Genomic DNA, 22,877 nt, shown 5'->3' on the forward strand with positions numbered 1-22,877 from the left:
TTGTCGTCCATCCACACAATCAGTAATTGAATCTGTGTTGTTGCATTCGTTCTCTTCAGGCGTCGCTCTCAGGCAGAGCCACACAGGACGATGGGAAACATGACACTTGACACTTGTGTTGGATTATATTTAATTTAAAGAGCAGAGCTGTTCCAGTGCGTTCGTCCTCTGTACAGTGAAATATTGATTCTTAAAATGGAAGTGTTGTGAGACGACATGTCACTGGTGGCTGAACTCAAAACTGAAACATGAGAACAACGTATGAAATGAAAGATGATCAGACGAACATGTTACTGTGTCGCCGGATCATGAGGCTGAGGTGATGTTGAGGAGACGCGACGTCTCGTTCTACAACTGTGTTTAAATTAAGTCAAATATGATGATGTGCTACTTGATTAAAAGCAGTCTCGTTATCAGAGGCCTGAGGTCGTCCTGTGGTTTGTTGACTGTGTTGTCTGTAATTTATGAAGTAAACACTTGACAGCAAATTAACTTTCTTTCGTATTTCAGCTGCACAGAGGTCATCTGATCAAACCATAACTGTCGGCTTCGATATCTCAGTAATGCTTCTTGCTAGCTTGTTTTTTTTCTGCCCTTCCTCCTCTGAGTGAAGAATTATGGAGGCTGCAGTGGAAATTATTCATAAGAGCTCTCCAAGCACTTTGGGTTCAGGAGGCCTTAAAGAGAGAAAGAGAGAGAAACCCAGCTGAGGAAGATGAACCTGCAGCTCTCAGTCCCGTGTTCACGGCCACATGCAACAGTTATGATATTTCTAGTGATTATAGTTTGTGTTGAGCTGCTAGCTTAGCAGCACTTTACACGTGTTTATAATCACATTTCATTCTTCTGTTTTCAGTCAGTTGTTCAGTTGGATTTAATGAATCTGTCTGTCTGTCTGTGTGGAGAACCAGCCATCATCAAGTTGCTAAAGAGCCGAGGAAGTGCAGTGTTGGATTTCAACCCAAACGCCAGAATAAATGTTAGCTGAGTCGAGTTAAAACTATTCTTATGTTCTGATTAGATTAAAGCACAGAAAACACTTGGTTAATATCAGGACAACATCATGGTTCTGACCCTGGCTGGAGATGTTCTGACTTCCTGTGAAGAATAGCTGGTTCTGGTCGCTACATAAACATTTTTCAGTGACTCAAAGTGTTTGACAGCAAGCAGTGGGGTGGGGGCGTGGCTTCAGCATGAGGCGGAGCTCACATGTGATCTTGTGGGGAAGCAGACGTAAACAGAGCAGAGATTAGCATGTAGCAACATGTTCTGTTCTGTTCTGCTGCAGAAACACGTGAAAAAAAAAACGAAAGCAGAAAGTTAAAGATTCTTGTGGTCAACACGGGTTTCCTGCTCTTCAGAAAGAACCAATGTTATCATCCAGATTTTACATCTTAAATATCAAACATGTCCGGTGTTACTGAAACCTCGATGAGTCTGTGAGCAGTTCTGGAGGCTTCAGACCGGATCTGTAAACCGTCACATTACCAACACCAGCGTGTTCTGAACGGGTTCTGCTGCAGAAGAAGTTAAGGACTGTTCATCTGTATGTAGCCCTCTCACAAGACGCTGCATGACAAACACACACTCGAGGATAATCGCGTTAAGAGAACATCAGCAGATGTTTCCAGACATTAATCATCATTATGTGTCTTTACACATTCTGGAAAAAAGAAATCTGTGAAAAAGACAAATGCCTACAGGATATAATATGGACATCTATAATAACTGTATGGGTGTTTTCACATGAATAGTTAAAATCAATATCTCTTTATCAGACACATGCTGTGATTAATCTTTATCTTGTGCACTCACAGCTCTTATTATCTGTTTTCATCTCCAGGAGAAAAAGGGAACAGAAGCTCTGACCTCCGTCTCACTGAGTAAACAGAACAACATCTGAATATCAGAACCTCGGAAGTTTCCGTCTGACATTTAGAGAAGAAATGCCACCGAACAATCAGAGCGAGCGAAGACTCACAAACATGTTCGTTCAGGTGGGTAACAACAGAAGAACAAGTCTTTGTCTTCATCGGATTTAAATCTTGAAAGGAAACCAGCTGCAGTCTTGTTTTCAGTCAGAACCGCTCTGTGTCGGACCTGATGTGGCGTTCGTCTCCCTGATGGTGACCTGTACGATCCATTTCTCACCAGCACGTTGTGTTAAATTATTCCTTTCTTGCAACATGGCTGATTTACTTGTTATTACCAGCTGTCGTGCTGATGGATTAAAACGTCACATATTTGGAATCAGCTCTGCAGTTTAGTTACATCTGGCACAATGAAGACGACCTTAAATAATGACTGTTGGTTCATCTCCATGGCTGCTAATATTTGAATTGCTCCGTCGTCTGAGACCAGTCTGACCTAAGTCGGGTCAAGAGGTCCAAATCTGATTATATATATAAAACATGGGGTGGAACAAGTGGACCTGTAAAGACCTCCAGTGTGAATCCTCCAACAGTCAAAATACCCAAAGAGATACAGCAGAAAAATAATGAATCCTGTCGATTTCACACTCCAACAAAATATCACCAGAAAGTTTTGGAGTCCAGGTGTTTTGTAAGAAACAAGGAAATGCACAGTTCTTCCCACAGCTCCTTCTCTCTTTCTACAAATACCTGCCCCACATTTCCACTGAGGCCCGTTATGGCCACACTACGGTCACTGGAGCTGATCGGGTCTGTTCTGGACAGCACTCGTGTTTCCACCGGCTGCACCACGGCTCGTCTCAGCAGCATCCCGGAGGCGAAGGAAACACGCCCAGTCTATGTCTGATGGAAGCAGACGGCGGCTCCTGAACTGATTCAAATAAAACACCCGCTGCCGACTCAGGATCTGCAGCACAACAAGGTCGTAAATACAATCAGCAGACAGACAAATAATGAAACAACTTCACTGCGATGCCTGTTCAGCCACAAAAATCAAGCAGCAAATGATGAAATAAACACAAGCTAACAGCATCAGACACTTCTGGAACTCTCCCAGCGCCACATGAAGTCACGTGGAGGACGGAAAGAAAAGAGAGTCGCACACACCAATTATATAAACATGGCTACCTTTATAAACGACTGCTTGTTAGTAGCTGTTCATCGCTCCACTGAGCATCAGAGCAGCTGCTGTTTCACATATTAATAACAAAAAATCCTCACAGTCAGCTCCTTTCACACCAGATCCAAAGAGACCGCACACAACATGAATCGTTCCTCTTGTGAAGCTTAAACAGTTTTCACTGAACAATACGAACAATGATTTTGTAAGTGTGTCGCTGAGTTATAATCTTCCATCAAACACCTCTGCAGTGTTTGGAGATGTGAAGAGCGAGCGTGAAGGAGGAAGTGGTTCCTCCTACAGCTGTCCAGCCCGATGCTGCGCTCTCTGCTGACAGCCATCGATTGTCTCGCTATATATATTCAAGCCATGTCGGATCAATAGAGGGAGATTTAGAGGGGCTCGTTTTTTATGGTGCAAACATGTGTTGAATGTGTACTGAAGCATGTCGCAGGAATACAAACACACACACACACACACACACTGCACTGTGAATAGAAGCCTGACATGTTGCTTTTATGTGTGTGTGTGTGTGTGTGTGTGTGTGTGTGTAGATGTGGGAAAAGGTTTTTGTTCTTGCCGACATGAAATCTACACAGATAATCACAATTACAAACACAATCCCACTGCAGCGACATGTGGTTTAACACGGCTCTTCACTCTGCTCTGTCCTCCTCTGCCTCATTATTTTTGCTTTATCTGTCTAAATTGCACGCCTCCTCTCACACACACACACACACACACACACACACACACACACACACACACACTGTACACATACACAAACGTAGCTTAATGTTTCCCTGCGAGCTGAACAGAAAGAGATCTGCAGCGCGTTGATTCGCCCCCGCGGGACGACACTGATGGAGGTGATGGAGGAGCGAGGAGCGTTCAAAGACGCCGTGCAGAAGCTCCAACACACTGAGAATCCAATTCTTATTCTAACGCTGTAATAACGTGTGATGAGAGGACGCTCATCAGCACATCAATTTGTCAGCCGGCCTCCAGAGACTCTGTGCGTCCTCACACAGACACACAGCGCTTCATCTCACCGGCTGCTGTTTGAAAATGAGCCTGAATTCTTTGATTTATTTACAGTTTCAAGACTCCGTGAAGAGGACAGTGTGCCAGTGTGTCCTGATTTCTTCAGCCTTCGGTCTTCTCCTGCGTACCTGTTGTTTTTAAGCTGCACTCTATTTATTTTTAAAATGCAGATCATCATCCCGCTTGGATCTTGCACTGGATTAGCTGTGTTTGTACTGTTCCTTTATTTAATAATAATAATAATAAGAAGAAGATGAAGAAGAAGAAGAAGAAGAACACACTGGACTTTTCTGGATACTCGAAGCCTCTTAACAAAGAACAACACTGACTTTCTTGCTGCTGCACCAGCAGACGCCGTTCAGAACTCGGCAGGTTGGAGCACGCTGGATGATTTGATTAAACCTCAGAGAGAAACTGATAAAGAGTTTAGTCAGAATGCAAACAGAGCAAAGCTGAGTCACCAGTCAGAGATTCAGGGGCAGAAAGTCTGGTGAGAAGAAGCAGTCGGGTCGACTTGGATGGACCGGCTCCTCAGAATCAGACTGTGCTCTAATCATCCGGCTCCGGGAGGTTTTGACTGCGATCACATATAAATTAGAAACAGATTTTTGTGCAGTCGCTCTGAGAAGCTTTTCGTTATCAGATGCAGTTTTTCGTACCAAATCACAACAAATCAGGCGGTCGGTGGCCTCTTGAAGTCGGGCCGGTGACCGGTGACTTCAGTCCTCCACTGAGCCTCCGGCACCACCGCCTCAGAGGGAGGCTGATCTCCTTTATGTGTGTTTCAGGATGCGATGAAGACAGGAGGCCGTGTCGGGGGATATTTAGTGGCAAATTGCATCTCTTGTAACTCAATTCAGCAAGTTCCTGTGGGGATCCCAGCAGAGCAGTGGGCATAAACACAGCACAGAACCGGGCCGGACCACAGACACTGAGAGGCACTGAGAGGCACTGAGACGTCTCTCCTGGAGGACGTGGAGCAGAACCTGGATCCTCAGCAGCCACATCACATGACAAACTACCAGATGTAACTCAACCAACATGCACAGGAATGACACTAACACTGACATCTGGCTGTGGTCCGCTCCGTGAACAACCACAGCCGCACCATCTAAACTTTTATTCTGATTATTATCTAATAATTATTTTGATTCTCTGTGCTCTGCTGGACTTCGGGTCGCTCATTAATCCAAAGCAGCGGCTGCTGTCCCTCCCCTCCCGTCTGTTAGTCCACTGAGCTGCACAGAAAGATGTTTGCATTCAAAATTCTCCAAAAAGGCACAAACACAGCTGAGAGACAGACAGACAGACAGACAGCTGTAACTCAAAGAGCGCTAACACCTTAATTATGCATAACTTTAAGCCTTCGTGTAATTTAAAGCAGTGAGTTAAATAAAAGTTGTCCTGGGAGGGAAATGAGAGACAGAACTCTGTTTGATCCGGGCTGTGAACGTTTATCTGCCGGAGCTCCGAGGAACAACAGTTAGTGTTAACAGTCTGCGCACGACGGTGAAATGTATTTTTCACACAGAATATATAGTACACACACACACACACACACACACACACACACACACACACATCCAAACTCTGCCTCAAGGCAGAAATTCACAGACTGTCTCCATTGATTGTCATTTAATTAAACATGAATTATCTTGTGCAGTATTTACATACACACGCGCGTGCGCGCACACACACACACACGCACACACTTACAAAGACGGGTTAAACAGCTGTGGGGAAAGGTCAGATTTAATTACATCCAATACTTATTCCTCCTCGAGCCCTGAAACAATTACAAGTTAATGGAGGAAGTCACAGAGAGCAGCTTCTCTGGACGACTGCTGAATAATAACGTGTCAGGAGAATACACACTGTGTGTGTGTGTGTGTGTGTGTGTGTGTCACTGTAACATAAATCCTCACAGTTTAGGTTCCAGACTTCGGGCCGAGGCTCATGTTAAGTAGAGGTTCTGGTTCTGCAAATGAATCTAAGCTAGCGGGTCGTCCTCTGAGGTGAGTGTGAGAGCGTTCACAAATATATTTTGGTTGTGAAAACATTTATTCTCTCTTTTCTCTTGATTGTGTGTGTGTGTGTGTGTGTGTGTGTGTGTGTGTGTGTGTTAACGTACATAAAGCCTCGTTATGCCTCGTTTCTAACAGCCGAGTCATTTCACCGGAGCCAAGCCTCCTTTTATTCCTCCAACTAATCACATGCAATTGCTCAATTAAGCCCAATCACTTTCACAGACCAACACCCTCGACGTAATGAGCCCGTCATAAGAATCCACTCGCTCTCAATCACAACTCAGGCTGGGACACTTCTGTGTGTGTAATTACCTCCACATTCACAGCATGACAACTCAATGTATTTCAGGGTTTTTGGAATTCGGCTGTCGTGCTCAAAATGAATCGCCCGAGGCGAGGTCGGACCGCATCTGAAGTCTAGAAACTGAAATCTTTCTGGGTTGTTCCTGAATTCAACAGAATTCAAACCGCAGTGTTTTACACTACGTCTGTGTCACCTGCATCAAAATAAGTACAAGATGGCCGAAGAGTTCAATGACCTGATCTCTGTTCTCTGTAGAACCTTTTACTGTCCATTTCCTGATTTTCAGTCGGCTGAAAAAGATGCCTTTCACCATAAAAGCTGTCTGACCACCAGGTCGACTGGCCTTCCACACTGGGAGCGCTTGCTGTCCTCCAGGGGATGTCCTGGGGTGGAGACGCAACAGAGGGAGGTGGAGACACTTTCATGTTGGAAGCAGAAACATGAACAAACGCACCCAACAGCAGCAGGCGGGGCGGAAAATCTGCATGAATCTGACCAATCCGACCTCAAAGACTTCCAGCTTTCATTCATTTATGTATTCCTGTATTTGAACTTCGGCACACTGTCACGTCTGTATTGTGTTTCAGTGATTTTTATTTTTCACATATCTGTAGAATCCCTGTCGGACGACGTGAGAATCACAAACAGCTGCTTCACATTAACTGCACATGACAGTAAAGATCCTTTAATGAAAACACTTTGGCCGGCTGGTGGAAACGAGGAGCGTCTCGTGTCGTTTCCGTGAGACAAACGTCAGGATTGTCTGAGTCGAGGACGCGACTGTGATTGTTTACAGCATCACATGATGATTGATGGCTGTTTGGAAAATATTTCATTATTTCTCCTAAAAATCACCTTGAGATCTTTTTTAAACAAATTTCACAACCGATTCATCAATCACCAGCTTTACTGACAGAGTGTCCAGATCCATTCTGACAGACACACACACAGAACCGTTGAGACCGGATCTCCGGTGCTGTCAGACTCACCTGCAGTGACCCGGCTCGTCCCTCTGCTGGAGGAGGATTTCTGGAGAGAAGGCTGAGGAGGAAGCGAGACGGAGAGAAAAGGATTACCATTTATTTTTCTCGCCCTCGCACCGCCGAGCCGAGGCTAACGCTTCGGCCATGTTGGGCCCGAGGCTGTTCTCTCTGTCGAGTCCCCAGAACCTCGCTCACCTGAACGAATCAGAGCGCAGCTGCAGTCTGTGAGGAGGGATGATTAGCATCACCTTCGTCCTGTGGTCAGACTCAAAGAAGTAGCTCAAAGGCACTTCAGCAGGTTCCCGTGTTGAGGTGCTCGACTGTTCAGCTGCAGAAGATTTGGACTGTTTATTCTTCTTGTTACACATTTGTGGTGAAATACATTGAGACAACATTTGAACAAACTGGGGACAAAATCAGCTGATGGAGAGCAGCTGAGTTACACAGTCAGAGGGTTAGATTATCAGAGAGCAACAGGTGGAGACAAGAAGACGCCTCATGAGACATCCGACAATGATCCCACGTCTGAAACCACAGAGACGACATGCTGAAGCTACGTCACGGGACACCGACCTCAGAAACGACTCTGTGGGTTTGTTTTTCTTAGAAATGAATGTACAGGAAACAAAACTTTATAAATCAGATGAAAATATTCTGACAGGAGACGTGAACGACGGTCCGAGTGTGTTTTTAATGTGTCACCTGAGCTCAGGAGCACAGATGGAGGCGACGAGGTCAGGTGGAGGTCTGCATGTCTTCTGATCTGTCATAGTCTCTCTCACACTCTCTCCTGTCTCCACCCACTCCACCTTCAGGCGCCCTCACTTCACAGCAGCAGATCGATAAAGGGTACTTCAAAGTGGTCTTGGATCCGAGGGGGGTTTCTTTGAAAGATGCAGGAGGCAACAGTGCTTAATGGGCGGAGGATCCTCTTGCATCAGCAGTGCTGCCGTGGTCAGCTGCATCTTTTAAGAGACATAAAGCACAACCAGGATGTGAAATCATCGAGGCAGGAGGGGGAGAGAGGGGTGAGGAGAGGGGAGAGGAGAGAGGGGTGAGGAGAGGGGAGAGGAGAGAGGGGTGAGGAGAGAGAGGAGAGAGGGGAGAGGAGAGAGAGGGGAGAGGGGAGAGGAGAGAGAGGGGTGAGGAGAGGGGTGAGGAGAGAGAGGGGTGAGGAGAGGGGAGAGGAGAGGGGAGAGGAGAGAGAGGGGAGAGGAGAGGGGTGAGGAGAGAGAGGGGTGAGGAGAGGGGAGAGGAGAGGGGAGAGGAGAGAGAGGGGTGAGGAGAGGGGAGAGGAGAGGGGTGAGGAGAGAGAGGGGTGAGGAGAGGGGAGAGGAGAGAGAGGGGTGAGGAGAGGGGAGGAAGAAATTTGCGGCTAGGATGTGGATGAATAAACCTTCCACAGAGAGGAAAGTTGGTCTGTGGCAGATCACCTCAGGTTTAAAGATATATTTCAGTCCTGGTCGTTTTGGCTGTAGTTACCGTGGTAACAGTGGCTGGGCAGCCGGGTGTCTGTGCAGCCAATCAGAGCTCAGGTCGTTTCATTAAAAGAAGTCCGTCAATAATCGATTAATTACAACCTGTTTCCATCGACACAGTGACAAATACACAGAGTCCTGTGACTCCTTCACAATAAAAGCCACTTAGTGTTATTCAGTCTTTTATTGTGAAGCAGCAGCAGGATGTTGTTAGCATTAGCAGCACTTTAACACATCCTGCATGTTAACAGAAAACTAGAGTAATTCATTGTTGAAGATTCATTAAATGGTAAAGTTGAGTTTTTGCTCTTGTTTTTGCAGCTAACTCTCATGATCAGAGACACAAAGAGGTCAGAAGTGATGCTGCTCGTGTTACTACCACCAATAAAAGATGAAATTACAAAGATATGATCCGTGTTATGAATAAATGCTGATCTGCCTCACAGACAAAACACCAGGTCTGTGGAAGCTCCAGCAGAGCTGCTGATTTCACCTCACAGAAGATGTTTAAAACATGTTTTCACTCCTTGGATCAAAAAAAGGATTTTCAATAGAAACACATCAAGACAAATCGGCTGCGAGACGGTGAGAGTACAGACAAGACAGACAATGAGAGAGAACCTGAGTTTGTGCCCTTGAAAACTTAAAGAGTGAAAACAACGCTGAGTGAAAATGTTAAATATAGGACAGAAACCTGCCGACAGAGGAGACGACGCAGCTCTGAGAGTGAAAAGGTTTTTATAAAGACGCGCTGGCTGCTGCTGAATTATAAAACATCTTCATTTGCGATCCGCTCAACTATATTTTTACATATCAAAGAACTTTATTGGGTCGACTGAGCCTTGTTCTGTGTAACACTGTGTGAGGGAGGGGAGGAAGTGACAGAGGAAAAAGACAAATACAGGCTGAAGGAGACGCAGTTATATAACATGTTCACAGTTTTGTAACACTGGTCTGCGGCTCACTCTCACTGTGGATGAGGTCTGAACAAACTGCTGACGTACTTTAACTCTGTGAACCATCAGCTCAGGTGTAACTCTTCATGTGTCTCAGCTGGACGAGCCGGACCGTGTGTGGTTGCTGTTGACCGGGTCAGATGACGTGTTGGAGCTACTCTACGTGACGTAGAACTCTCACATCAACTCCAGTGTTCAAACCAGAGACATCCACAAGTTTCCATCAGGTCACATGTCGCCATGACCTCAGGAGAGAGTCAGAGAGAGGACGGAGAGAGACCAAATGTAACTTGAACTGCAGTCGATCTGATGTAGATCATGTTGATGAAGCATCTCAGTCATCCAGGTCAGAGTTTTTATTGTTGTATTTGATATCTTTAGCATATGTGTTACTATGATGCATCAGTAAGCAGGAACCCTGCGACCCGCCGCCCTCCTCTCTCTGCCACACTGTCTGATCCAGTGATCCACACCGGCCCCGTCACACCTGTCGTCTCCGCAGAGAGTAACGCATGATCACCTCACGCTAACCTCAGTCGCAGGCTGGAGGACGTGTGGAGCAGACATCTGAGACCTGAGGCGGGTCGGCTGGTTCTGTGGCAGTCAGAGAGTCCAGCGTTCACGCCTCAAACATGGAGGATCGTCCAATCACACACAGCAGAGATCCAACTCAACTCAACTCAATTTTATTTATAAAGCCCTTTAAAAACAGCTGCAGCTGACACAAAGTGCTGTACATAAAATAGGACATGAAATAAGACATATAAAACAAAGAACAATATAAAAACAATAATAAACGATAAAACAATGTTAAAATAATATTAAAGCAAAAACAGAAACAGAGTCTCATGCTGGATTAAAAGCCAAGGAATAAAAATGGGTCTTAAGACGTTTTTTAAAAACGGACAGTGAAGGGGCTTGTCTAATACATAACGGGAGGTCATTCCACAATTTAGGACCAGCAACAGAGAAGGCTCTATCCCCTCTGAGCTTCCGTTTGGCCCTTGGTAACTCCAGGAGCAGCTGATCAGCTGACCTGAGGCACCGGGCAGGAGTGTATGGGCGGAGCAGCTCAGAGAGGTAAGGCGGGGCGAGACCATTTAAGGATTTAAAAACAAATAAAAGAATCTTAAAATGGACTCTAAAGTGCACAGGCAGCCAGTGGAGAGAGGCTAAAATGGGAGTAATGTGCTCCCTCTTACGCGTTCCAGTCAGGAGGCGAGCAGCAGCATTTTGAACTAACTGGAGACGCGCCAGGGAGGACTGGCTGACTCCAAGATAAAGTGCGTTACAGTAATCCAGCCGCGATGTAATGAAGGCGTGGATTACTGTTTCAAAGTGCTTTTGTGCAAGGAAGGGCTTCACCTTTGCCAGCTGCCTAAGGTGAAAGAAGCTGGACTTAACTATTGCACCGATTTGCCGGTCAAGTTTAAAATCACTGTCCATCTTAAAACCCAGGTTTGTAACTGTTTGCTTCCTGTAAGGCAGCAAGGGGCCCAAGTCAACAGGAAGTGGTTCACAAGAGCCACTGGGACTGAACACCATCACTTCTGTTTTATTTTCATTAAATTTTAAAAAGTTCAAAGACATCCAGGCTTTAATGTCTTCAAGACATAACAGAAGTGGTTTCAAGGAAAACCCGTCCTTCTTCTTCAGTGGCATATAAATCTGGGTATCATCAGCGTAACAATGAAAAGAGATACCATGTTTTCTCAGGATGGAACCCAGGGGCAGCAAGTACAGTGAGAAAAGCAGGGGCCCTAAAATTGAACCCTGTGGAACCCCATATGACAGCGGAGCAGAGCGGGACTCAGAACCACCAAGGCTTACGCACATAGTCCTGTTTGCCAGGTAGGACCTGAAGCAGTCCAAGGCGGTACCAGAGATGCCTACTAGCTGCAACCGATGCAGTAAAATGCTGTGGTCCACGGTATCAAAAGCTGAACTTAAGTCAAGGAGTAGAAGGGTTACATAGTCTCCAGAGTCATTTGCCAAAAGGATATCATTAAAAACTCTTAATAGAGCTGACTCTGTGCTATGTAGTGTTTTAAATCCGGACTGGAATACCTCCAGGACCTCGTGCTCATCCAGAAACGATTTCAATTGAGTATACATAACTTTTTCCAGGATTTTTGAAATGAAAGGCAGTTTGGAAATGGGTCTAAAATTGGCTAGCACACCAGGGTCAAGACTGTGTTTCTTGAGAAGGGGTTGCACCACAGCATGTTTAAAACTTTGGGGGACAACACCAGAAGACAGACTGCTGTTGATAATGGCCAGAACCGTCTGCCCTATACTGGGGAAAACATCTTTAAAAAAGTGGGGCGGGATAGAGTCACGGGGAGAACCTGATGGTTTAATCCGGTCAACCACATGTTCTAAGGCCTTCAGAGACACAGGCTCAAACAAATCAAATACAGCCAAGCAAGGGACAAGGTCAGAGGGGTCAGATGCAGGAGTAGGGATGAGAGCCCTTGCAGTAGAAACCTTGTCAATAAAAAACTGCAGGAAACTATTGCACATTTTAGGGGATGCCTCTATGCACACCTGGGGGGGATTAAGAACAGCCTCGATGGTTTTAAATAGCACACGCGGGTTGTGGTGATTAGATTCAACAAGGTTGGACAGGTATTGTCTTTTGGCCTCCTTAAGAGTGCTCTGGTAGCAGCGCCAACAGTTTCTTAAGATTTGGTACGAGACCTGCAGCTTGTCCTTATTCCACCTGCGTTCAGCTTTTCGGCACTCCTGTCTAGCTGCGCGAGTTTTCTCATTAAGCCATGGCTCAGGTTTAACTTTGAGCTGCACCGTTTTTAATGGAGCCACAGAGTCCAGTATGGTTCGGCAGGAGGAGTGAAACCAGGAATTTAGCTCCGCCGTGTTTGCAGATGGTAAGCCAGAGGAAACACACAGTCGGTTAAAAGCAGAAGAGAACTGACCAGCAGTGGCAGGGTTAAAAATCCGACGGCTCCGAACAGGAGCGGCAGATTTGACTGCAGAGCAGGAAAAGGCAGTTTCAAACACCACAGGCAAATGATCAGAAAACACATTGTCACAATTTTCCAAGTTGGACACAGACAAACCATGGGAGAGGACAAGGTCTAATGTGTGTCCATGTTCATGTGTGGGACCAGACACACACTGCACCAAATTAAAAGAGTCAATGAGGCTTAAAAAGTCCTTCACCATCGGCTTGTCAGGACAACACACATGAATGTTAAAATCCCCAACAAGGAGGACACGATCATACTTGGGCATAATTTCAGCCAGCAGATCAGAGAAGTCATTTAAAAAGTCCTTGTTGTATTTGGGGGGTCGGTAGATGACAGCACACAGCACCGGATCAGAGCGGCCCACCACAAATAAATGTGCCTCAAAACTGGAAGAGGAGGATGAGACGGCACGCTGCCTACATTTAAAATCATTTTTATAAACAGTCGCCGTTCCTCCTCCACGGCCTGACGTCCGCGGGGAGTTAAAATAAGAACAGCCGGACGGTAAAAGTTCGACCAGAGGACTGCACTCACTGGGACCGATCCAAGTCTCTGTCACGCAGAGAAAATCCAGGCCGCGAGAGTTGAAGAAATCCCTCAAAATAAAGGTTTTGTTCGCCAGAGATCTGGCGTTCACCAGGCCGATCCTGGCGGGCGCCGGGGGCTGCGGTTCGGTGGATCTGCGAGACCGTGGCAGCGTCTTCAGGAGCCGGAGGTTCACCCCGCGCTGGGAAAGCCGAGGAGGGCAGGAGCGGCGAGGCTGGAGTCCCGCAAACGATCCGGTGACAGGTACAAGGCAGGCACCGATGGGGTCCAGGAAACGCCGGGGCACAACGAAAGGATGGATTAATCCCAGTTCTGTCCGGGAGATGGTCGAAGATCCTGCCAGCCAGGCTTTAAGCTTCACCAGCCGACCACCGCGTTTGCCGCGGCGGCGGAGACGCTTCCGCCGAGGAGGTAGAGCCAAGGCCCGACACAGGTGAGTCGGGATCCCCGCCAGAAGCGGGGGCACAGTTTTCTGTCCACCATGCTCAAACGCACCCAATGTCCTGGCATTATGTCTAAGATCTAAAAGGAATTGGCGATCGTACACCAGCAGAGACTTGATCTGTGTAATGACAAGGGTTGAGAACACTAAAAAAACAAGATACCGTAGGAGCAGCAGGCGGCCAGGTACACACACCGGCGCCATCTTGTGATCCACAAAGCTTCGACACACAATAACTACTGAATCTTTCAGAAGATCAGAGCAAACATCAGCGTTTGTTTTGTTATCAGACATGTTGACTGTCACAAGTTTCCCTGTGAAGTTAACAGCTAAATGAAACCTGTTAATGCTACAAGTGGTTTTGGTTGAATCTGCATTTGTTTAAGTAGCAATTTCTTAGTGTTTTGCATATATAACTCAAAATGTGTATGTAACATACGTATATGTAGATTACATCGAAACATTTAAAAACGGGACTGATTGAAAGACTGAATTTTGTGTGAGTTAAAGGAAAAGTTCACCCAAAAATGTAAAACTCATCGTCTCCTCCATGACGATGAATCAGGTGAACTGATCGCAGCTGGCAGCCAAACTCAGTGCGACTCATCCTCTGGGGGACATGAACTTCCACACCAAAACAATATTAGATTAATAATCCATACATACACTGTCACAGGGAGCATGATGTCATCCGTCTCTCAGATGAGGTTTGAGGTGACTGAGATTATTTTGTCTGCTGAAATAGAATCAATGAGAAGTTGAGGATTAGACGCGCATGCAAAGGAGAGCTGTGACACGGAGAGAAAGGAACGGATCAACAGCAGCTAATCGCTCACGGTGGGCTGTAACCTTTCTAACACACACACACACACACACACACACACACACACACACACACGCTCCCTCCTCCCATCCCAAGTCAAGCAGGGAGAATCACTGTCAGCATCACTCTGTAACTTCCAGCAGGATGTTGGAGGTTCTGCTCCTCGACTCGCTGTAAATGGATTTAACATTCAGGGCAGAGACGCTCTTTCATTAAGATCTGTGTGATCTGACAGCAGGCTCGTGATGGCAGAGGAGGGCTGATTGTGCTGTATTTAACACACACACACACACACACACACACACACGTGCTGCACTCACTGCAGGACTGCGTGATTAAATCTCGTCTCTGGAAGGTTTGATCAGTTTGCAGCCCGTCACGGCAGCACATGCGGCGCCTCCTGCTGCGCCGGCTCTCATACACTCCTCCTCACGTCGTTGCATTTTAATATGGTTGAGATATGAAGCGCTCGGCTCATGCTGCAGAATTACAAAGCAGGATGGTGATTGATTATGCATCGCCTCTTGACTGCTTCCACAGAAAACAGCTAAGGAAACTGTTAAACCAGTTTTGCCACATGCCGAACTGCAGCGCATCATCCCCGACCGTCTAACCCGCGTTGATGTGCATTTAAATTGGCTGCCGTCTCTTCAAGTGGCTCACAGTGAGGAGGAGAGCGAGGAGATTTCAGAGGGAAGCCAGCGTTCATTTTTTAAACTCCAGATGAAGTCTTTTATTATCTGTTTGTCATCTCTTAGACGGAATAATTCCACCTCGATGGAGAAAGGAGCTGGAAACATAGCAGCTGGTTCAAGTTGTCTTTGTAAGAATCCACAGAACAGACGTAGAAATCCTGAACCACGGTGCTGATTAGAGTCGTCTGGTTCAGATGGACTGATGTTCATGTAATCAGTCAGCGCCTTCAGCTTCAGACCGTGACGCTCTGCCTTCACTGCTAACATCACTGGTGCACATAAATGACTTCATGGTTAAGTTAACAATAATCTATGACATGCAACATAAATGAACGAGCACCTATGTAGCACGTTTACAGTCAGGAGCAGTTTGTGGTTCAGTATCTTGTCTGTGCGTGTACAGCCTTCATAATGTCATGAAAATCTTGTTAGCTTCACTTCTGCATTTCCATGATTTTAAACCGGGGTGGAACAAGCTTGTCCTGACCTTTCTGTAACCTACAGTATCCTGTTCACAACACGTCCCCTCAGCGTCCAGCTGCCTCTCTGCAGCTCTGCCTGAACCAGGCGTTACAGCATCGACGCCACGTTGCCACAGCTCATCAAAAGATGAATCGCTCTGTATTCCTCCGGAGTGTCCTGCAGCGCCTCAATAAGATCTACAGCCATAGATCAACCAAGTGTGTTGGAAGGATGTCAGAGAGCAGATCCTCTGAGACGTTCTTAAATATGACCCGAGAAGAGCAGCCGAGGTGTGTTTGTGTAGGTCCACAGGTCTGCTCTCCACATCTGTCATACAGAGCAGCTAGTCTGTGAAGAGCCTGACATGGACATGTTTAATCTGCTGCAGCGTTCACCATCAGGTCTGATGCTGTTTCATCAACAGTCACAGATGTGGGACAAAGTGCACCACAGTGAACCTGCAGCCCTTCTGTGCTTCACAGACACTAAACATGTCACACTGAGGCCAAAGGTGAAGACTAAATGTCTGAGACAGCAGGCAGAAATATCACTGGATGAATTTTATCAAGGCTCAAAAAGGCTGAAACAGGCAAACCTGAGCGTATCACAGAAACCCATCAGATGACTGTTATCCAGTATGAACCCCTGTACTCATACTGGAGATGAGCTCACAACGTCTGCAGAGCTGCTGCTCATCTTAAGTTAAATGTCTGTATAATGTGTAATGTTGTAAATGGCCACGCTGGTTCACACTCAGTACAATCATAATATAAGGGCCAGCGTTCGTTCATAAGGTACCCAGAGTTCACCAAGCAGCCTCCTGTACCTTAATTTACAATGATAAAGGTAAATAAAGCAGATGACTCATCGTGACCTCCAGCAACCAGCTCAGATTATTATTTTACTACATTTCACGTCTCAGATGTTACAGTACAGAACTAGTTAAAACTGAGTATTTCCACAGTTCTCCTCTGTTACTGCACTTACTTTCTGTCATTTGTTGAGTTTGAAGAGAAATCCCTTCCTGTCTGACAGCTGGTGTTACTGACCTGCACAGATCTGTTTGTCTGCTGTGTTGTGGTGGCAGATGTGAAGCTTCACGGTCCTGCGTGACATCAGGCGACTCCAACACTTCTGTTCAGGTTTGTGTTCTATGTTAAACATTAATAAAGAGCCAGCGTGTCTTCTGAACATTAACCAAGTGCTGTGAGCGACTACACGTAATCATAAAACAGTTTAATAACGCTCCAGTTGGATGCCATGATGTTAGATTGGTTATTTTGCTGTAAAACATGCAGATAATTAACTTTTTATTGATACTGACTGGACTCATTAACACCGTCTCCTCATTATGTTCGTAGAAAACAATCTGCTGCTTTATTTTTCCTTTGAAGTGTATTTGCAGTCAGATATTAGTCGTGTATAAATGTGATTTCTAGGACTCAGAGCTGGTTCAGGATACAGTTACAGTACAAGATGCTGTTCAGGATCTACGTAGACATACAACATATAGAAGCTGCTGCGCCGTCTGCATACGTGCAACAAGTCTTCCAGCGGAGCACTTGTAGCCGACCACGTCTCCGTTAAAGGACGTCGACTCTTCGGGGATCAACAAATCACACCGGTGCTCAACTTTTAGAGAGCTGCCGTCGTCTCACGCGCGAGCAGCACTCACACATCTCACCACAAGTGACTGAGCTCATCTCACAACGAGCCAGTCAATTATGAGCTCTGTTTGCTGCAGATCCCAACGGAAGGAAAGGAAAACACAAAGCCAATCAACTCGGAGTGATCCCGTCCCTGAAGTGATGTGGAGGCGCGCAACATTAGGAGGCCCGGGGTTGGATGGGGAGGGGGGTTATCTCACTAATGTGTCCCAGCCAGCGAATCAGGAGCTCTGCTGATTGTGTCACTGAGGCAGAGATAAAGAGCCAGCTCGGGGATTCACTGATCGGGGTCAAATACCCCAGACAGCCTGATGGAACAGGGATCAATGTGAACACAAACAAGAGTGACTTCTACCTTTTATACAGCCGAAGTCTGAACAAGGTGTCGGAAAATTAACTTGGAATCACTTGATCGTAAATCGACCAGCCAGACTGAACGGGTCGTCGGGGGTCCTGGTGAGGTCGGGATCAGAGGTTGAGAATCGTCTCAGCTGCTCTCCTTCATCCTCCTCCTCCTCCTCCTCTTCTGTCCTCCTCCTCCTCCTCCTCCTCCTCTGTCCTCCTCCTCCTCCTCCTCTTCTGTCCTCCTCCTCCTCTTCTGTCCTCCTCCTCCTCTTCTGTCCTCCTCCTCTTCTGTCCTCCTCCTCCTCCTCCTCTGTCCTCCTCCTCCTCCTCCTCTTCTGTCCTCCTCCTCTTCTGTTCTCCTCCTCCTCTTCTGTCCTCCTCCTCTTCTGTTCTCCTCCCCTGTCCTCCTCCTCCTCCTCTTCTTCTGTCCTCCTCCTCCTCTTCTGTCCTCCTCCTCCTCCTCCTCTGTCCTCCTCCTCCTCCTCCTCCTCCTCCTCTGTCCTCCTCTTCTGTCCTCCTCCTCCTCTGTCCTCCTCCTCCTCCTCTTCTGTCCTCCTCCTCCTCTGTCCTCCTCCTCTTCTGTCCTCCTCCTCCTCTTCTGTCCTCCTCCTCCTCCTCCTCCTCCTCCTCTTCTGTCCTCCTCCTCTGTCCTCCTCTTCTGTCCTCCTCCTCCTCCTCCTCTGTCCTCCTCCTCCTCCTCCTCCTCTGTCCTCCTCCTCTGTCCTCCTCCTCCTCCTCCTCCTCTCGGTCACGTGGTGCTGCTCTGGTCCAGACAGCAGTGATGTGCAGCATCAGTTCATCACCGACCGCTCTGCTCAGGATGGGTGAAGGCTGCTGCTTCAGTCACACAGAGACGTAAAACTTTCAGCAGCTCGTGTGCTTCAGTGACTCCACATGAGTAACAGTGAACTTCACAGTAGTATTCAGTCCATCCTCCACTCCATACAACAGCTAGGATGGCACTCAGAAGAGAGTATACCTCCGCTACGGCCCGACAGTCTCCTTTAATTCAGTCAAGCCTAATTTCAAACACAACTGATTTAAATCCACTATCAGATGTTACTCACTCCACATGAATATGCCTGATATTTCCTTCCATTATAACATGAGAAATTAACAAAATAATGGAACTAAACTTCTGGACCCGTCCCTTCACGGATCCACACCAGAACACATCAGGGTCCAATCCATGCTGAGACCCGTCCTCCATCATCCATGCTGCCAACCAGAACATTAACCCAGCGAGGATCACACGCCACCTCTGGTTTAGTCCAAATGAATCCTCCATTCACAGGGTGAGACGTGAACACAGTCCGACCCGACATCACCTCAGTTCTGTTCAGTTCTGCTCCGTCATCCTTCAGTTACACCAAACAGTTTCATGTAATCAGGAGAAATGACTGAAGTGTAGCCGGCTGGTGTGATCGTGGTCGTCCGGGACGCTTCATGTCGTGCGGTGGTGTTGGGGATGTGGAGGTCACGTCAGCAGGTGTGGTCACAGGTGAAGCTCTCAGCTGCAGCCGCTGCCTCCTGGTTTCCACCTGAGAGGCTCAGAGTCAAACTAATCTCCATTCTTCATGCCTCTCTTGCATATCTGAACGGTTGGATAGTGTAAACCGTTGGTGAAAGATCCCATTACTGTTTGTTTTGCTGTAGTCATGCTTCATCTGAAACTCAGCAGCTTCTTGCTGATCCGGCACGTACCTGCCTGCTGAACAGATGCAGGCAGGTACGTGCAGGTACGTGCTGAACAGAATGACGCAGCAGCACTTTTCATGACTCCAAACTTTCCTGTTGAATCAAATTTTCATTCGAGGCTCTGCGGTATTTTTAGCAGCCCCACATAATGCTGTTAATGCTCAGCTGTGACGCTTTAAGGGACCCAAAGCCCATTTGGAATAAATGGGCAGTAACTCGGCTAATGACTGTGACAAAATCAGACTTTGATTGTGAGTCTTTGTTCTGTCTGTTGGTGGGAGAGAGAGCAATTAACGTCGCTCCGACAGCCCGTCAGAGCTTCTGAAATTGGATTCTGGTCCTTTCATAAGACCCGGACTGTCGCTCTGACGCAGCAGGATCACTGATTCACTCACAGCTGAGGCTCGTACCTCGGCTGCCTTATGGCACATTTCTAACTTTACATGATAATCAAAAACTAAAGAGTTTATCTTTGAGAATTTCACCGCACATATTCAGACAAAAAGAAAAAAGAAATCCTCCTCAGTGTTAAAGCGTGAAGCAGGAAGTGCAGCTGGAGTGAAGAGCAGCAGCTCCATCTAGTGGTGACAGAGTGTCGAGCGTCCGCCTCATTTAACCTCAGACTGAAAATATATTAAAAATAAATACATTAAAAAAGAAATATTCCAATGCTTCTGCAGAGTCATACGGTACTTTAAATAACTGAACCAGTTGAATACAGGATGTTGGTTTGATGTTCAGATCATACATATATACACTGTTATAATAATAATAATAATAATAATAATAATAATAATAATACATTTATACTTTTACTTTAAGGGACATTTAAATTAATTCATCCATTAATTATTCACATTAAAGTGTGATTACAGGTTCCTACTGCATATCCAAGCCTACATGCCCTTTGTGGCTCCAGAGGAAGCTGCATGTAATCTGATTACTGCCTCTGGTGATGTCACTCAGTGGCTGAGATGTATTGTGGGTAATGTAGGCAGCAGGTTTAAAGAAGAACGTGTGATGTCTGCGGTTGTGCTGGATTGATCTGGATCATTCGTTCTGAACCTGTTCATAATAAATCAGACAGGTTTATAAGAGAGCAATGATACACCTGAGGACTGCTCCTACAAACCTGCTGCCTACATTACCCACAATGCAACGTGTATTTGTGTGGAAATGGTGGCTCACTGGCAGGAAACGTTGCCAGTTAATGGGAAACCTCCTGCTGGTTGTATGGAGTTATTATTGAGGCCTGTGCTCGGCTCTGATCACATGTGTGATTACATATTGATCTGTGACCTCATCGTGATCCATCCTGCGGTCTGTCTGTCACACGCTAACAGCCGCGCTGGTGTCCAATCACTTTTGTCAAAAGTGTCCAATAGAATCAACAGAAACTGAAAGTTCCTCGTCGTCACTTCAGAAATTCACTTCAGTCAGTCTGAACACACCTGCAGTGAGAAGGCAGGTGTGTGTGTGTGTGTGTGTGTGTGTGTGTGTGTGTGTGTTTATTCAAACAGCTCACCTTCCTCTGACATTAACCTCAGGTTTCCTCAGCTCAGCTGTGACCGTGTAGGTTTATCCCACATTAATATTTGAACATGTGGTCACAGGACTCAGTTTTTACAATCAGCTCCTCTCGCTGGCAGTGAACTGGAGGAACGAGCTTCTCACGCTGCTACTCGCCTCAAACCTTTTCTTGTTTGCATTTGTGAATTCAAATCATGGCTGCAGAAGCTCGGCGCTCTCTCCTGTGAGTGGCTTCTGATGTTCGGGGGGATTTTATGGCTTCTCGAAGCTCTTGGTGGTTTTAAAAGGCCGGTTATGTTTGTTTGTGCCAGAAAATCTTTTACATGATTATATGAGGACGTTACTGAAGATTTGCTTCAATCAGATGTGGAATATTATTGCCTTACTGTTATTGCTGCCTGCAGCGTCTCCAATCTAATATCTCATTTCCTCTTTTATTTATTTAATTCCAATCGTTCTTTTTACCTCTCAGCCTTTAAATCAGACAGGAGAAAAGATTTTATCTGTCAAGCACATGTTTTTAATCCCTGACTAAAGAATAATTAATTTATAAGATCTGAAGTATTTTCTTGTGAAAAGGTCCTGACAGCCTCTTCATCTCGAAGGACCTCCATCGTCTCAGTACATGAAGTGCACCGGGATGCCTTTGTCTCCTTTGACATCACTGAATGTTTTGTGTTTCAAGTGTTCGTCTTCTCTCTCTTTGAATCTCATCATCTTTCAAACACACACTGACTTTTACCTGAATTGTGCAGATTTCCGCCTCGCTGCTCAGGATGAATAAATGTTTCTGTCTTTGTCTCACAGTCACCTCTGAGTGTCTGAAGTCTTTGTTTTACGGTTCAGTTGAAGTCAATCTGTGAGAATTGATTCTGTGTCGGAGTCAACGGGAACATTTGTAAGCAGCAGCAGTCGGTTTGTTGATGCAAATAAATAAGAGATGTAAAAAAGACTCATCAATTCAGAAACAGAGAATAATTATAAACAACACCTGCGTATGTTGAAAATATGGTTAGTAATCAGAATCATTCTTCACTCAGTGTTTTCAGCACCTGCAGGAGATCGTCCTCTGCTGAAGGAACACAGACGGGGAACTGAAACCTTCCTGAGACTCTGAGCTGCAGATGTGATGATATTCAGTCTCGGTTGACTTTGGCTGAACTTGAAGCGTCTGGGGACCAGAGCAGACTCAGAGTTGTTTGTGGGAATATATTCTGGAGTTCAGACATTAGCCTTGGCAGAAATGGCTCATCGTGACGGAGCTGCGTTTTCTTTTCCCCTCTGAATCATAAAAACTTTTATTTTATTTATGTAAAGCTTCATATCTGTCAGATGACTGGGTGTCATGCAGCTCAGGTGAGGCCTGAGTCTCTGTTTTATTGAGTTAGTTCATCATCTTTTCTCAGAAAGTTTAAACTTGACTTTTTTACTTCATGAAGAGTTTATTGTTCCTTCAGATTGATTTGCATATTAATCTGGGAGCTGTTTGCGTTTCTCCTGCTAACACTAAACAAATAGTGACACAGGAAAGCGTATGAATCATGGCTGACACCGATCACACTCCCTCCAAACAAAAACAATCACTTTCCTTCCAATTATGAGACGGAACAATTTGCTGCGTGCGTTCGGCCCTGGAGGAAGACAACATCATTACGTTCATCAGTTTGATTATGCAGCAGCAGGCCGTGTTTCACTAAGTGTTTGCTGGCTGTGTATTATGAGTAAATCTAAAACAGAGAAGCTCCTGTTCAAATCATACGTCACTCATTAATCTTATAAACCATCAAACCGGGGTCGGCGTGATTTGGTCCGACAGCCAGGAGGCAAACAGAGACA

The 22,877-nt window shown here is 46.1% G+C and overlaps 1 long non-coding RNA gene across 2 annotated transcripts; it reads right to left on the bottom strand.

Annotated features, from left to right (window-relative positions):
- Positions 1–6,921: 6,921 nt before the first annotated feature.
- LOC119020476 lies at positions 6,922–9,024 on the bottom strand. 2 transcript variants are annotated; one of them, XR_005075332.1, is made up of 4 exons: positions 8,806–9,024; positions 8,112–8,374; positions 7,605–7,737; positions 6,922–7,467 (listed from the first exon to the last, which is right to left on the bottom strand). It is a non-coding gene; the product is annotated as an uncharacterized LOC119020476 (long non-coding RNA). The 2 variants fall into 2 exon arrangements; XR_005075331.1 differs by lacking the exon at positions 8,806–9,024 and having other exon boundaries at positions 8,112–8,434.
- Between the last annotated feature and the right edge of the window lie 13,853 nt (positions 9,025–22,877).

Source organism: Acanthopagrus latus, chromosome 6 (genome assembly GCF_904848185.1).
Source record: "Acanthopagrus latus isolate v.2019 chromosome 6, fAcaLat1.1, whole genome shotgun sequence".
NCBI classification, from domain to species: domain Eukaryota; kingdom Metazoa; phylum Chordata; class Actinopteri; order Spariformes; family Sparidae; genus Acanthopagrus; species Acanthopagrus latus.